Here is a 15,100-nt window from a genome sequence, read left to right as displayed (position 1 = left end):
TATGCTCGATCGAAACAGAATATCAGCTGGAGCAATGTTCACAAGGTTCACCTCACGTCGAACGTGAAATCTTAACATTACACCATTGCCAATGATAGATTACTGACCAATGAAAACGCGCGCAAAATACCCTTTGGTCATACCAACGAATACACTACCTGTAGAAATGTTGATACGTTAAACCAGATTTACTTGTGTACTCATAGCTGACATGTGGAATTTGCTCCGTCAGAAACTGGCAGCGATAGGCAAGACAGTCTCCACAAGTTTATCAGTCAATACGCTTATTGTCGAACACTTTCCATATCTGTAACCGTATAAGGGGCAGTCAAATGATAACGAGACACATGGGAAAAATAAAAAAGCTATTTATTTCAACAGCCAGAGTTACAAACTAGCTCTTTTTGTTGCTTGATGATGACTAGTTTCGTGCCTTTATTCATAACATATCCTCAAATCATCAAGCCAATCAGAATAAATGTTACTCCACATAGCCAAAAAACCATAGGCTTTATCCAAAGGATTAGAATTCTATCTTGAAACCGGATTCGAACAGAAACTGATTAAACAGTATCACAAGCTGCTGACCCTTCTGCATCTCAGCGTTGTGGAAATCTGTAAACTGTTTATTATTTCACAAGTAACTGACGAAACAGCTAATATATTTATCTCACTGTGACAGAAGTCGGTCAATGTCGTCATGGAAAAATGTTTGAGGTGGCTTGCGGAACCTCAATTGTACCCATTTAGTGCTCCAAAAATATGGAAATCACGTCGTGCAGAGATCCATGAAACCATCTTGGCAACTTACGAGTGGGCATTATCCTGCAACACAATGATTCCTGGCGTTTGGACGTGATGTCGAGCTGCAAGTTTTGCAGAGTGTCCGTGTATTGCTTTGCATTCACTGCGGCGCCGAGTCCCCGAAACTCACTAAGTAGCGGACCCTCGGAATCAAAGAGAGAGGACACTACGACTGCCACAGTGGTGGCGTGTATAGCTATGGAATTTTGCGTTGCGTTGGTTCTGACGGTTCACTCTCAGACTCAGAATGACGACACCACGTTTCATCTCCTGCGATACTAAGAGAGTGGAAGTAATATTCTTCTTCGTGATGTCGTTCCAGGTGCTGCAGTGATGTAGACGTCCTATTCAACTACCGTCACCCTATGGCGAACCCACTGCGCACAGATTTTCCGTAAACTCGAATGCTCTACCACGATGGCATGAGCGGTAGCTAAACCGAGGCATGAGCTAAATGCCTTCCACTGTTCACCGTTGGTCATTTCTGACGGCAACATCCCCCGCAGCGATGACAGAAGGTGTAATGTTTCTATGAGCCTGTCTTGGCCGACTGCTGTCTTTCAATGACATCCGGCTTTCACGAACTCGTTTATCTCGTGCCAACACATGTGCGCGTGACATGCTGTGTTTGCCATATGCAGGAGATATTCGGGCACCAACTTCACTTCTTGACACTTCCTCTGCAGCCTAAAGCCGCACTGCAGTCACGATTTTTCTTTATTTTACTATTCGCACGACGCGTTTCGAGAAATAATTCCCATTTTCGAGTGCGTTTTTTTTTCATGTGTGTTAAGCCATTTCTTTTGATGTTGTCAGTGTGTGTGAGTCTGCTTCATTTTGATGACTTTTACTGTAATACATAAGAAACGCGATTTTTTTAGTTGGGTATCAATTCTTTCTGTGAGGTTAGTGGCTAAAGTTTGAGAACAATTTGTACTTACAGTTTTCTGATGGTCCATTTGTGTAGAGTCTTACACACACTTAACATCACACACAACTTGTACACTTTACACATCGAAAATATCTTATATAAACAAAACAGTTACAAAGATCTTCTTACAGGTAGTTCACAGAGATAACATTATAAGTCTTCCACAGATTATGATATGCTTTTGTACAGAGGTTTGGCTCATGAGCCAAATTGTTAAAATAAATAACCTCTGTACAAAAGCATATCATAATCTGTAGAAGACCTATAATGTTATCTCTGTGAACTACCTGTAAGAAGATCTTTGTAACTGTTTTGTTTATATAAGATATTTTCGATGTGTAAAGTGTACAAGTTGTGTGTGATGTTAAGTGTGTGTGAGACTCTACACAAATGGACCATTAGAAAACTGTAAGTACAAATTGTTCTCAAACTTTAGCCACTAACCTCACAGAAAGAATTGATACCCAACTAAAAAAAAATTCCGTTTCTTATGTATTACAGTGAAAGTCATCAAAATGAAGCAGACTCACACACACTGACAACATTAAAAGAAATGGCTTAACACACATGGAAAAAAAAACGCATTCGAAAATGGGAATTATTTCTCGAAACGCGTCGTGCGAATAGTAAAATAAAGAAAAATCGTGACTGGTAGCAGAAGATTTATTTATTTATGAACAAACCTATTGTATCTACAGTCGCAGGCTTTCATAAACCATTTATAATGGATCAAATCAGATACTTTCCTTATGTTGGCTACGGAATGCACAGCCCCTAATCAGTGTTTCCAGGCTACCCGCTTAACTATAATGCAACGTGGGTAGCCTATGACCAAAGGCGCCTTTGGCTTCCCGCCCGCACAGATGTAAATTTACCGGAGCTGTGAAAGCACAGCCTGTCCACGAGACACAAACACTTCTTTTATCTCCCTCATTATTTCTCTCTCCATCTCAATACTTTCGAACCACTTCAAAGAAACCCACGTTTTCTCGTGCGACAGCGGATACAAATTAAAGTTTACCGACCAAGACACGGGACATCCACACCGTCAAACGTGCTATGTGACTGTTGGAGAAATTATATGCAGCAAGAACGCCTTCCCTTTGTGAATCTCGCGGTCGTTTTATTCAAGCGGTCGACACACATGTCTGTGATCTCGTGAACCATCTACTGACACATAGGTCGCTGTAAACTTTTTCTCTGGTAACTGCCAAACCATTGTTCTTCTATAACACAGTGAACATAGTTCTCAAGATCACATTCCAGACTGTCGTAGGGTCCCTTAAAAGCTATGCACCTTATAAATGTTGTAAGCAGTTGTCGTTAGCTGTCTTGTCAACATCTGTAACATCTACATCGACACGATTACTCTGCAATTCACTATTAAATTGTCTGGCAGAGGGCGTATCGAAACACCTTCGAGCTATTTCCCTACCGTTCCACTCCGTAAAGGTGCGTGGGGAAAACAAACAATTAAATTTTTCCGTTCGAGCTCTGATTTCTCTTATTTCATCATGATGCTCATTTCTCACTACGTAGGTGGGCGTTAAAAGAATATTTCCGTAGTCGGAGGAGAAAGTTGGTGATCGAAATTTCATGAGAATATCCTGCCACAACGAAAAATGCCTTTGTTTTAGTGGTTTCTACCCCAATTCACGTATCAGGTCCGTGGCACTCTCCATCTTATTTCGAGATGGTACAAAACAAGTTTCACTTCTTTGAACTTTTTAGATGTCCTCCGTCGGTCACATCTGATGCGGATCCCACATTGCAGAGCAGTACTTCAGAAGATGGTGAACAACTTTGGTGTAGACATTCTCTGTAGCAATCCTGTTGCACTTTCTATGTATTCTGCCAATAAATCGCAGCCTTTGGTTTGCTTTCCTCACGACATTATCAATGTGATCGTTCCAGTGTAAGTTATTTGTAATTGTAATCCTCAAGTATTTAGTTCACTTTACAGCGTATAGATTTGGTGATTTATCGTGTAACCGAAATTTAGCGGATTCCTTTTGGTACTCATGTGGATGACTTAACACTTTTTCTTATTTAGAGACAATTGCCACTTTTCGCACCATGCAGATATCTTGTCTACATAATTTTGCTTTTGGTATTGATCATCTGATGACGCTATAAGGCGGTAAATGACAGCATCATCTTCAAACAATCAAAAAGGTCTGCTCAAAAAGTGCCTTATGTCGCTTATGTAAATCGGGAACATCTGAGGGCCTATAACACTTCCTTGGGGAGCGCCAGATAGTCCACTACTTTTGGTTTGCTCGATGCCTTTCCGTCAATGACTAAGAAGTGTAATATTTCTGACTCGAAATCAAGAATCCAATCACATGACTGGCACGATACTCGATTGGAAATCAATTTGATTAGATGACGCCTGTGAGGAACGGCGTAGAAAGCCATCGGGAAATCTAAATATATAAAATCTGTGTAACATCTCTTGTCGATAGCACTCATTACTTCGTGTTGCACAAGAACAATATTTTCTGAAACCGTGCTATTTGTCAATAAATCGTTCGCTTCGAGGTAATTCATAATTTTCAAACACAGTAATTGATCCAAATTCCTACTGCAAAGCGACGTTAGTTGTATGGGTCTGCAGTTCAGTGGATTCGTCCTATTTCCTTTCTTGGACACAGGTGTGACTTGTGCTACTTTCCAGTATTTTGGTGCGGGTCTTCCGAAGAGCGAGCAGTTGTATGATTTTCTAAGTATGGAGCTATTGTACCAGCATACTCTGAAAAGGGCCTGACTGGTATACGGTCTGGACCAGAGACCTTGCCTTTAAGCTTTCACCCTACACCGTGCGTATCTACTTCTAAGTCACTGATGTTGGCAGTTGTTCTGGATTCGAATTATGCGATATTTACTACTTCTTCTTTGGTGAAGGAGTTGCATAAAACGCCGTTTAGTAACTTTGGTCTCGTGGCACTAACATCAGTGACGTCACAAGTCCTATCGCGCAGTAAGGGTATTGACTGCGTCTTGCCACTACTGTACTGTACATATGACGAGAATCTCTTTGGATTTCGAGACATAATTTCGTTGTGGAAACTGTTAAAAGCATATCGCAGTGCTGTTCACGCTAAATTTGGAGCTTCTGTAAGACTTCACTGTTGGTTGTATATCGTACTGACAGATTTCAGACATATTTGATGCTACTTGAAAGTGATATTCATGAATTATTTTTTCAGTCAAATGGGTGAAAGATCCTTTGTACCCTGAGGAAACAATTACAAAACTAAGGAAAACTCCTGATCGCACCGCTGGATGCCGTAAGCACGGAGCCAACACACGTTCTGCTTAATTCACTGCCCTGTGCCTATCAGTAGTCACTGGGGAATATTCAATTATAAGCCATGCAAGCCCGTTGTTTCGCCGTGCTCTGAATTATCAAAGTATGTGCGTCTGTGACTATTTCTGTTCAACTGTGCGAGGCAGTTACGTCTCCAAGTTGTTTTACTGTATGACAATCATACATTTTTCATAGCTTTCAGGACTTCATTACCACTATTTATAGGAGTAGTCTTTGGTTTTTGGAACAAGACGTGTCTTTCGACCTGTTTGGAAGGCATCCAATATAAATGAAGCAAGCTGTGTTTGAGGCGAATTATTGTGCCCGAAGTCATGCTGATTCTTTAAGAAACGTACATATCCAGACTGAAGCGACGAACGAAAATTTGTACCAAGGCCAGGATACGAACCAAGGTCGCCTGCTCATTAGGCAGATGCACTAACCACTACGTACTGACCACTACTCCACTAAGCAGCTGGAGAGTCAGAAGGAATCCATACCTCAGTATGTGAGCCAAGGCAAAAGAGGGAAAGGGCAAGGGGAGATTGAGCAGAAACTAAGAGAGAAAAATAGAAACGCCATAAGCGGAAGAAGCGACTTACGAATGATGATACTTGCAAATGGAGAGAGCTTAAGCCCAACAGGGGAGTGATGTGAAACGAGAAACGAAAGCTTCATGGATGTGACTGAATCCCAGATTACCTTGAAGAGGACTGAGAAAACAAGACGCTATTTTGATAAGATCAGGTGGTCTGGAATGAATAGTGAGTTTGCCACTAAATTTGATCATTTCCAGTTATTGTCCTAAGAGCGTAGCCGGTGGTTAGATGTGGAAACCAGGGAACAAAAAACAATAGGAAAACCAATTGTTTCTGTTGGTTCACAGGAGAGCGAAGTGAAAACGACAACGACAAATGTCTTGGGCAGAAAATTTAACTGCAGATGCTTGAATTTTAACAGGATAAGTACCACCACATGTAACGCAATAGCAAAGCGATTATCGGAATCATCGCATGCTGTTTACTGGCTTCGTTGTCAACCATCTGAACCAAACCGGACTTGGTCATTGATAGTTAGCTAGCGGGGTATAATTTGTAAATATTTACTGTTTACAGTTTTGCCAACTTTCAGTTCACAGACGCAAGGACTGCTGGGACTAGTGTAAACAGCAGACAGATACTATCAACACTTCTTAAAAAAAGAACACACAACGAAAGTGAAGTGCTTAGGTTACAGGCGCTCACAAACACGGAAAATCAAGCATCCTGGTGAACGCAGAACAAAGAGATACAATTCAAAGACTGCACGTATGTGACAACAAATGGTCCTAAAGGCTCTGAGCACTATGGGACTTAACATCTATGGTCATCAGTCCCCTAGAACTTAGAACTACTTAAATCTAAGTAACCTAAGGACAGCACACAACACCCAGTCATCACGAGGCAGAGAAAATCCGTGATCCCGCCGGGAATCGAACCCGGGAACCCGGGCGCGGGAAGCGAGAACGCTACCGCACGACCACGAGCTGCGGACGTATGTGACAACAACACGGCAAGAAATTTTCACTAATGGCGCTTAGTAAATGTAAGGAAGCAGAAAGCATACTGCGTTAAAACAAACAGCCATATACTTTGATGCATAGACTTATCACTTCACTAAGAAGACGAAGAACAACAACAACAACAAGATGATGATGCTGATGATGATGATAATAGCAATAATATAGAAGGAACTAATATCACTTGCATACAAAATCCTATCCCAATGTCTTCTCGACAGAGCACAGAACAACCTGAACCAAAAAGTGCAGAATATCAGTCAGGATTCAGGTCAAGCCGTTTGTGTCCAAAGCAGATCTTGTAGGTAAAGCTAATCGTAAGACATTAGACGATTTATGGTAAATACTTAGTCTGCGCATTTGTTTATTTCAAAAAGCGTATGACTCAGTGGACCTGGAATCACTCCTCCAAATATTAAAAGAATAACGTCTAGATGTGAAAACATTTGCAGTCATAAGACAGACATTGACAGGCACAAAGTCCAAGGTTAAACCTACAGGGAAACTCAGATCCTAGAGAAATAAAAATTCGATTAAGACGAGGACACAGGCTGTCTGCATTACTTTTCAAATACGTTCTTGAAAAACAGAGACAAGAAAGGCGCAAACAGAAAGCACTACTCAAAATTGACCGACCAATCACTTTAGGCAGAGACAAGAGTGAGGCGAAGTCTGGATACATTCCTATAAAGGTCTAACGGTGTGATGAGTCGTCATGGCGTCTAGTTTGGGCTATTTGTGGGAGGTTAAACAATTTGTAGGAGCTATGGCGACAGCGGCGACCATCTTGAAATACGTCATCTTGGTAGTGCGTTACGTGTTCAAATGGTAAAAGACTCATGTGGCACATCATCTTGAACGACTTCTTCCTCATAAATACACGAGTGAAATCTGTTTTAAGACATCTTTATTTGTGTAGAAGTTACGACCTGTTAAAGTTCAGGGCACTTGTCAGAATCAGCTTCTCAGCATACGCTCAAAATGACCTCCGTTGCGCTGTACACACAATCGGACTCTTTCTCGCCAGTCGCGCTTCGCACGTCGCAGCATCTGTGAGTCAACAAAGGCACAAACACTCTCAGTACAACTGGGTGTTGTGCGATGTCCTTAGGTTAGTTAGGTTTAAGTAGTTCTAAGTTCTAGGGGACTGATGACCACAGATGTTAAGTCCCATAGTGCCCAGAGCCTCTCAGTACACCGGAAAATGGCTCTGAGCACTATGGGACTCAACTGCTGAGGTCATTAGTCCCCTAGAACTTAGAACTAGTTATACCTAACTAACCTAAGGACATCACACACATCCATGCCCGAGGCAGGACTCGAACCTGCGACCGTAGCGGTCTCGCGGTTCCAGACTGCAGCGCCAGAACCACGCGACCACTTCGGCCGGCCCTGGTACCTCGTCCACCGCTCATTGACACAGTTTCAATGCATTGTTGCTGTGTGTGCGCCATTGTGAATCATTTGAAACAATTAACAGAACTGATCACCTCCTTGCAATTTCAAACTTTAACAGGTCAAAACTGCAACACAAATACAAGTATCTTCAAACAGATTTCACCTATATATTCCTGAGAAAGAGGCAGTTCCAAATGATTTGCCATGTGGCAGCCTTTCCGTTTGAAACACGTAACAAAATTCAAGATGGCGGATTTCGAGGTGGTCCCCGCTGCCACCATAGCTCCCATAAGTCGCGCCCCCACCTACAGTCACCGCATACCAGACCCCTTTATGGTTCCTCACACCGCTCGACTGTTGTAGGGGTGCATCCATTCTGTCACCTCATCCTGTAGAATTACCCAGCACGTGCAGACGATTTAGCGGTCTCAACCTTCGACACTTCATCAGCCCAAAGTCAGGCTGAACTCTTGAAAAAAAACTACAGAAAAAGTCGAATTACGGCACGTGCAAAAATCAAGAACCAAAATTCATGGAGATGAAATGTGACAAAATTAAACTAATTCCATAATATAAATATCTCGGTGAAACCATTCAGTAAAATGGAATCGAAACAAGAAGGTCCCTATGTGCAAGAAACTCTAATTTTGATTAGGAAAAAAGACGACGAAGAGAATGAGAAAAATATACAGAAGATCATAAGAAAAATTCTAGGCTCAAGACTTGTAGACGAACAGTGCCGACACAGATGCAGACAAGAAGTCAAACAATACGCAAGTATCCACAGCCACATTATACAAACTCAGGTGAAGGCTCTGTGGACAGATTAAAAGAATGAACGCATGCGGGCTTGCAAATCAAATGCAATCGAATTCTTTGATAACAGAAGAAAAGCCAGAACGAACACTCCAAAATTCAGAAAATGCAAGTTGACCATAAACAAAAAAACTAAGGAAGAAGACAGCAACACATTGGACTGCAGAGAGAAAGGGATCACACAAGCGCACAAGCAGACAAAAAGCAACTATGGACTCAACGGAAGATAAATGACAACATCCAAGTACTTTATATAGTCCCAATGTGCTTATGCCCATATAATACAAATGTAGGAGCAACTAAGAAACGTCGGAAACCATAGAAATGGCGCGTACCGAGAAATTTGATTACAGTAATGTAAACACAGTTTACTCAAGTCATAACGGTGGTAAAGAACTTCCTTTGGGCGGTTCACAAACTGAAAACTGTCCCCTACCGAAGACCGTGGCTAACTGAATGGACTTTCATAAAGACGATATGCTTCCGTCAGGGAAATTTACCTACTCATCTCGACAGGGCTGGGTGCCACAGCTTGTTCATGGGGCACAACACCAGAATGAGATTTTAATCATGTATTTTTTTCGTGTAAGAGATATTATGCTGAGAAAGTGACTATGTGCAATAGATGGTTGTTGGTTGTTTTTGGGGAAGGAGACCAGACAGCGAGGTCATCGGTCTCATCGGATTAGGGAAGGACGGGGAAGGAAGTCGGCCGTGCTCTTTGAAAGGAACCATCCCGGCATTTGCCTGGAGCGATTTAGGAAAATCACGGAAAACCTAAATCAGGATGGCCGGACGCGGGATTGAACCGTCGTCCTCCCGAATGCGAGTCCAGTGTCTAACCACTGCGCCACCTCGCTCGGTGTGCAATAGAAAAGAAAGTTAAAACAACTACACTACTGGCCATTAAAATTGCTACACCACGACGATGACGTGCTACAGGCGCGAAATTTAACCGGCAGGAAGACGATGCTGTGTTATGCAAATGATTAGCTTTTCAGTGCATTCACAAAAGGTTGGCGCCGGTGGCGACGCCTACAACGTGCTCACATGAGGAAAGTTTCCTACCGATTTCTCATACACAAACAGCAGTTGACCGGCGTTGCCTGGTGAAACGTTGTTGTGATGCCTCGTGTAAGGAGGAGAAATACGTACAATCACGTTTCCGACTGTGATAAAGGTCGGATTGTAGCCTATCGCGACTGCGGTTTATCGTATCGCGACATTGCTGCTCGCGTTGGTCGAGATCCAATGACTGTTAGCAGAATATGGAATCGGTGGCTGCAGGAGGGTAATATTGAACGCCGTGCTGCATCCCAACGGCCTCGTATGACTAGCAGTCAAGATGACAGGCATCTTATCCGCATGGCTGTAACGGCTCGTGCGGCCACGTCTCGATCCCTGCGTCAACAGAAGGGGACGTTTGCAAGACAACAACCGTCCGCACGAATAGTCCGACGGCGTTTGCAGCAGCATGGACTATCAGCTCGGAGACCACGGCTGCGGTTACCCTTGACGCTGCATCACAGACAAGAGCGCCTGCGATGGAATACTCAACGACGAACCTGGGTGCACGAATGGCAAAACGTCATTTTTTCGGATGAATCCAGGTTCCGTTTACAGCATCATGATGGTCGCATGCGCGTTTGGGGACATCGCGGTGAACGCACATTGGAAGCGTGTATTCGTCATCGCCATTCTGGCGTATCACCCGGCGTGATGGTATGGGGTGCCATTGGTTACACGTCTCGGTCACCTCTTGTTCGCATTGACGGCGCTTTGAACAGTGGACGTTACATTTCAGATGTGTTACGATCCGTGCGTCTACCCTTCATTCGATCCCTGCGAAACCCTATATTTCAGCAGGATAATGCACGAGCGCATGTTTCAGATCCTGTACGGGCCTTTATGGATACAGAAAATGTTCGACTGCTGCCCTGGCCAGCACATTCTCCAGATCTCTCACTAATTGAAAACGTCTGGTCAGTTGTGGCCGAGCGACTGGCTCGTTACAATACGCCAGTCACTACTCTTGATGAACTGTGGTATCGTGTTGAAGTTGCATGGTCAGCTGTACCTGTACACGCCATCCAAGCTCTGATTGAATGCCCAGGTGTATCAAGGCCGTTATTACGGCCAGAGGTGGTTGTTCTGGGTACTGATTTCTCAGGATCTATGCACCCAAATTGCGTGAAAGAGTAATCACATGTCAGTTCTAGTATAATATATTTGTCCAATGAATACCCAGTCATCATCTGCATTTCTCCTTGGTGTAACAATTTTAAGGCCAGTAGTGTATTTTCCACTAAGGTAACACCGCACATCAGAAAATTAACTGTCGGACATGGGAATTTCAACACCTTAGAGGCAGCATACAGCAAACGTCAAAATGTCATGAAGTGTAGTACACATAATGCAAAAATGGTAAATGTTTCAGTGTATTTGCGCTTACTATACCTCGAAAGGTGACGTCGGTATATGTCACTTGAGGAATAGTAGTTGTACTGATAACGGTTATAACGCTGTCCTCGAAGAGTTACAGTAGTGGCATAGCTAGTAAAGCGCCATCTGTGTCTACCTTTTAATAGGGAATGCTCACAGACGGAATGCTCAGTGGGGTGGAAACGTTTGAAGCATGCGGGCAACCATGCCACGGAGCTAATTAAGACACTCGTACTTCCTACAGCCAACTGAAAGGGGTCAAATTGTGGCCTTACGAATAGCGACGTGGGCGTTTTGGAGAACTGCGACACAGGTAGTTGCTGATATATCAAGCCCATAGAAGAGGTTCTGGATGTCAACAAAGCACAGACGCACGCCAGAATCGTCGTATTGTAAGGGCAGCAGAGGCAGACAGCACAGGTGAGAGGGCTTGTCAGCCCAGACGTGTCCACACGAACTGTTGGGAACCGACCATCAGCAGTGGGATCACGGGCGCGCACGCCTCTAGCCCATCTTCCACTCCCACCACGTCACTTGGAAGATGGAATGGCGCGTCGTGGTCTTCAGCGATGAAAGCAGATTCTGCCTGCAAGCAAGCGATGGTCGTTTGAAGTTAAAATCTTCTGGGTTATTGGGCCGCGTCATGTTTCTTCTAAAATGTTCGACGTTTCGACCCGTCTGCTGGGATCTTCCTCAGGATCCTTGGTGTTCACTAGTGCTAGAAAACTGTCAAAGACGAGTGTCGCGTACACTTATGAAGGGGCAATTTGTTTGTGCGTACAATGTAGATCTAGCGAGTGCTGTCTCGTAGACTGCATTTGTCCAAGACACAATGACCCCACCCTAGGAGTTAGTCGTCTGGGGTCAATAAGCTACAACTCTCGTTCACCTTTGTTGTTTCTGGAGGGGATGCTAGCCAGCACTCGGTACGTGCCTAATGTTGTTACACCCATTCTTTTGCCGTTCTTGGAACAGGAAGGTGATGTGTTGTTCCAACAGTATAATGTTCGCAGACACAGTGCCTCTGAAACTGAACGTGCTCTGTAAGTCGTGAAGCAACGTCCCTGGCCAACACGATCTCCATACTTGTCTCTAGTTGAGCACGTGTGGGATATGATGGGACGAGAAGTGACTCATACGACTCCTCAGCCAACAACTCTTACAGAAATACGTGAACAGGTCGAGCTGGCGCAGCATATAACGTGTCCGAGGACAGTATTCACCATCTGTACGATCGACTGGAGGCTACTCAACGTACCAACATGGGTGTCTCAGCATGGATCCATACCTGGTACTTGAGAACCGCTTGTGTTACTGATCTGTACATATAATCATAGCATATACTCCATATGCATTGTTGCAGCAGTAAAATTTGAGTGAATCGGACAGATTAGATTAGATTAGTACTTGTTCCATAGATCATGAATACGACACTTCGTAATGATGTGGAACGTGTCAGGGTAATAAAAGGTGTCTATACAAGCTATTACATTAGACAAAATATTACATGACACTCAATAATTTATATATATATATATATAATTTTTTGTGGAGGTTGGGAAATTATCCACTTACTATATCCAAAAATTCATCTAATGAGTAGGAGGAGTTGCCATTAAGAAATTCTTTTAACTTCCTTTTAAATGCTACGTCGCTATCTGTCAGACTTTTGATGCTATTAGGTAAGTAACAAAAGACTTTTGTGGCAGCATAATTTACCCCCTTCTGAGTTAGATTTAACCTTGAGTAGTGAAGATCATCCTTTTTCCTAGTGTTGTAGCCATGTACACTGCTATTACTTTTGAATTCGTTCGGATTGTTAATAACAAATTTCGTAAGTGAACATATACAGGGTGAGTCACCTAACGTTACCGCTGGATATATTTCGTAAACCACATCAAATACTGACGAACCGATTCCACTGACCGAACGTGAAGAGAGGGGCTAGTGTAATTGTTTAATACAAACCATACAAAAATGCACGGAAGTATGTTTTTTAACAGAAACCTACGTTTTTTTTTAAATGGAACCACATTAGTTTTGTTAGCACATCTGAACATATAAACAAATACGTAATCAGTGCCGTTTGTTGCATTGTAAAATGTTAATTACGTCCGGAGATATTGTATCCTAAAGTTGACGCTTGAGTACCACTCCTCCGCTGTTCGATCGTGTGTATTGGTGAGCACCGAATTACGTAGGGATCCAAAGGGAACGGTGATGGACCTTAGGTACAGAAGAGACTGGAACAGCACATTACGTCCACATGCTAACACCTTTTTATTGGTCTTTTTCACTGACGCACATGTACATTACCATGAGGGGTGAGGTACACGTACACACGTGGTTTCCGTTTTCAATTACGGAGTGGAATAAAGTGTATCCCGACATGTCAGGCCAATAGATGTTCAATGTGATGGCCATCGTGTACCGTGTGTACCGTGATGTGCCTACAACCCCAGAGGATATGAAACAACGTATTGTGGCAGCCTGCGGCGACATTACACCAAATGTACTGCGGCGTGTACGACATTCCCTACGCCAGAGACTGCAATTGTGTGCAGCAAATGATGGAATATAACAAAGAAGGAAGGAAAGGGCAGAGCGCAAAATCAGAAAATGAAAATGTAGAAATGAAAGGAAAAGTATGAGGAAGAGGGGAAAGTTTAGTATATATGTATGTATGTATGGAGAGAGAGAGAGTAATATAAGTAAGAGAAGGATGAGGAGAGAGAGAGAGAGAGAGAGTAATAAAAGTAAGAGAAGGATGAGGAAAAGTGAGAGTAGATACAGGAAAGAATTAGACGAAGAAATGGAATGAAAAGAAGGAAGAGAAAAGACAGAGAACTACAGAGTGAGAGGAGAAGACTAGACAGAATGAAAGGAAGTAAAAAGGAGGTAAGAGAGAAAGTTGAAAACTCACAGAGAGAGAAAATTAAGGAATTTAATGAGACAGTGCTGAGTTGCGAATAACGAGACAGTGAGAGAGAGAGAGAGAGAGAGAGAGAGAGAGAGAGAGAAGGGGAGAGTTCCCTCTGGCGGTGTTCTGTTCTACAGCCGACCTAGGCTTCTACACTGAGCGTGGCTTTGCCTGCCCCTGAAGCCGCCCAGTTTAAGTCGGTTGTCGGGCTGTTAGGACGCTGGCAGTTGGATTGCCGCGGAGCACGGAACGTTCGCACAATAAACATCCAGACGTGTCGGCAGATTTATGTAAGACTCCGCTCGCCTGACTGCAAACTTAATTAGCCACATCTGGGTCAGGGGGAGCTGCGTAAATTACAGGAAGCCTGGCCCCACAACTTCTCCCACCACGTATTTCCACTTTCAACATCAAATTAGCCTATGAAGGAACTCCTGAGGGCTTGACACGTTTTTAGGGTTTCGAGTCTCATTGTGCAAAAACGGAACCTTTACAGAATCGCTTTGTCGTTTGTCCATCTGTCTGTCTGTCTGTCCGACTGCTAAGAACCCATTTTCTCACGAACAGGTACACACATCAGGTTCAAATTTAAATCTCATGTTAGAATCTATGGTCCACTGACGGTGTGAAAATTTTAAACTTCCAACTCAATGCATTCAAGAGGTACGGCAATTTATGTCACATATTTTGATACTAGAAAGCTCACTTATCAAAATATATAGGGTACTTCTAGTTGTCACAGAATCATGAAATTTTGCAAGAAGCAAAGTTTCACACTACAGGTGGAGAAAAAAGAATCCTAAAATTGTTAATTTGTAATTAGGTAACACGAAAAAATAGTTTTTGTGATTTTTTATCCGTCTGTCTGCATGTCTGTCCGTCTTTGAAGACCCCTTTTTCTCTAGATCACCTGGGCGTATG

Source organism: Schistocerca cancellata, chromosome 10, assembly GCF_023864275.1.
Source record: "Schistocerca cancellata isolate TAMUIC-IGC-003103 chromosome 10, iqSchCanc2.1, whole genome shotgun sequence".
NCBI classification, from domain to species: domain Eukaryota; kingdom Metazoa; phylum Arthropoda; class Insecta; order Orthoptera; family Acrididae; genus Schistocerca; species Schistocerca cancellata.
Note: the sequence above shows the minus strand (reverse complement) of the source record.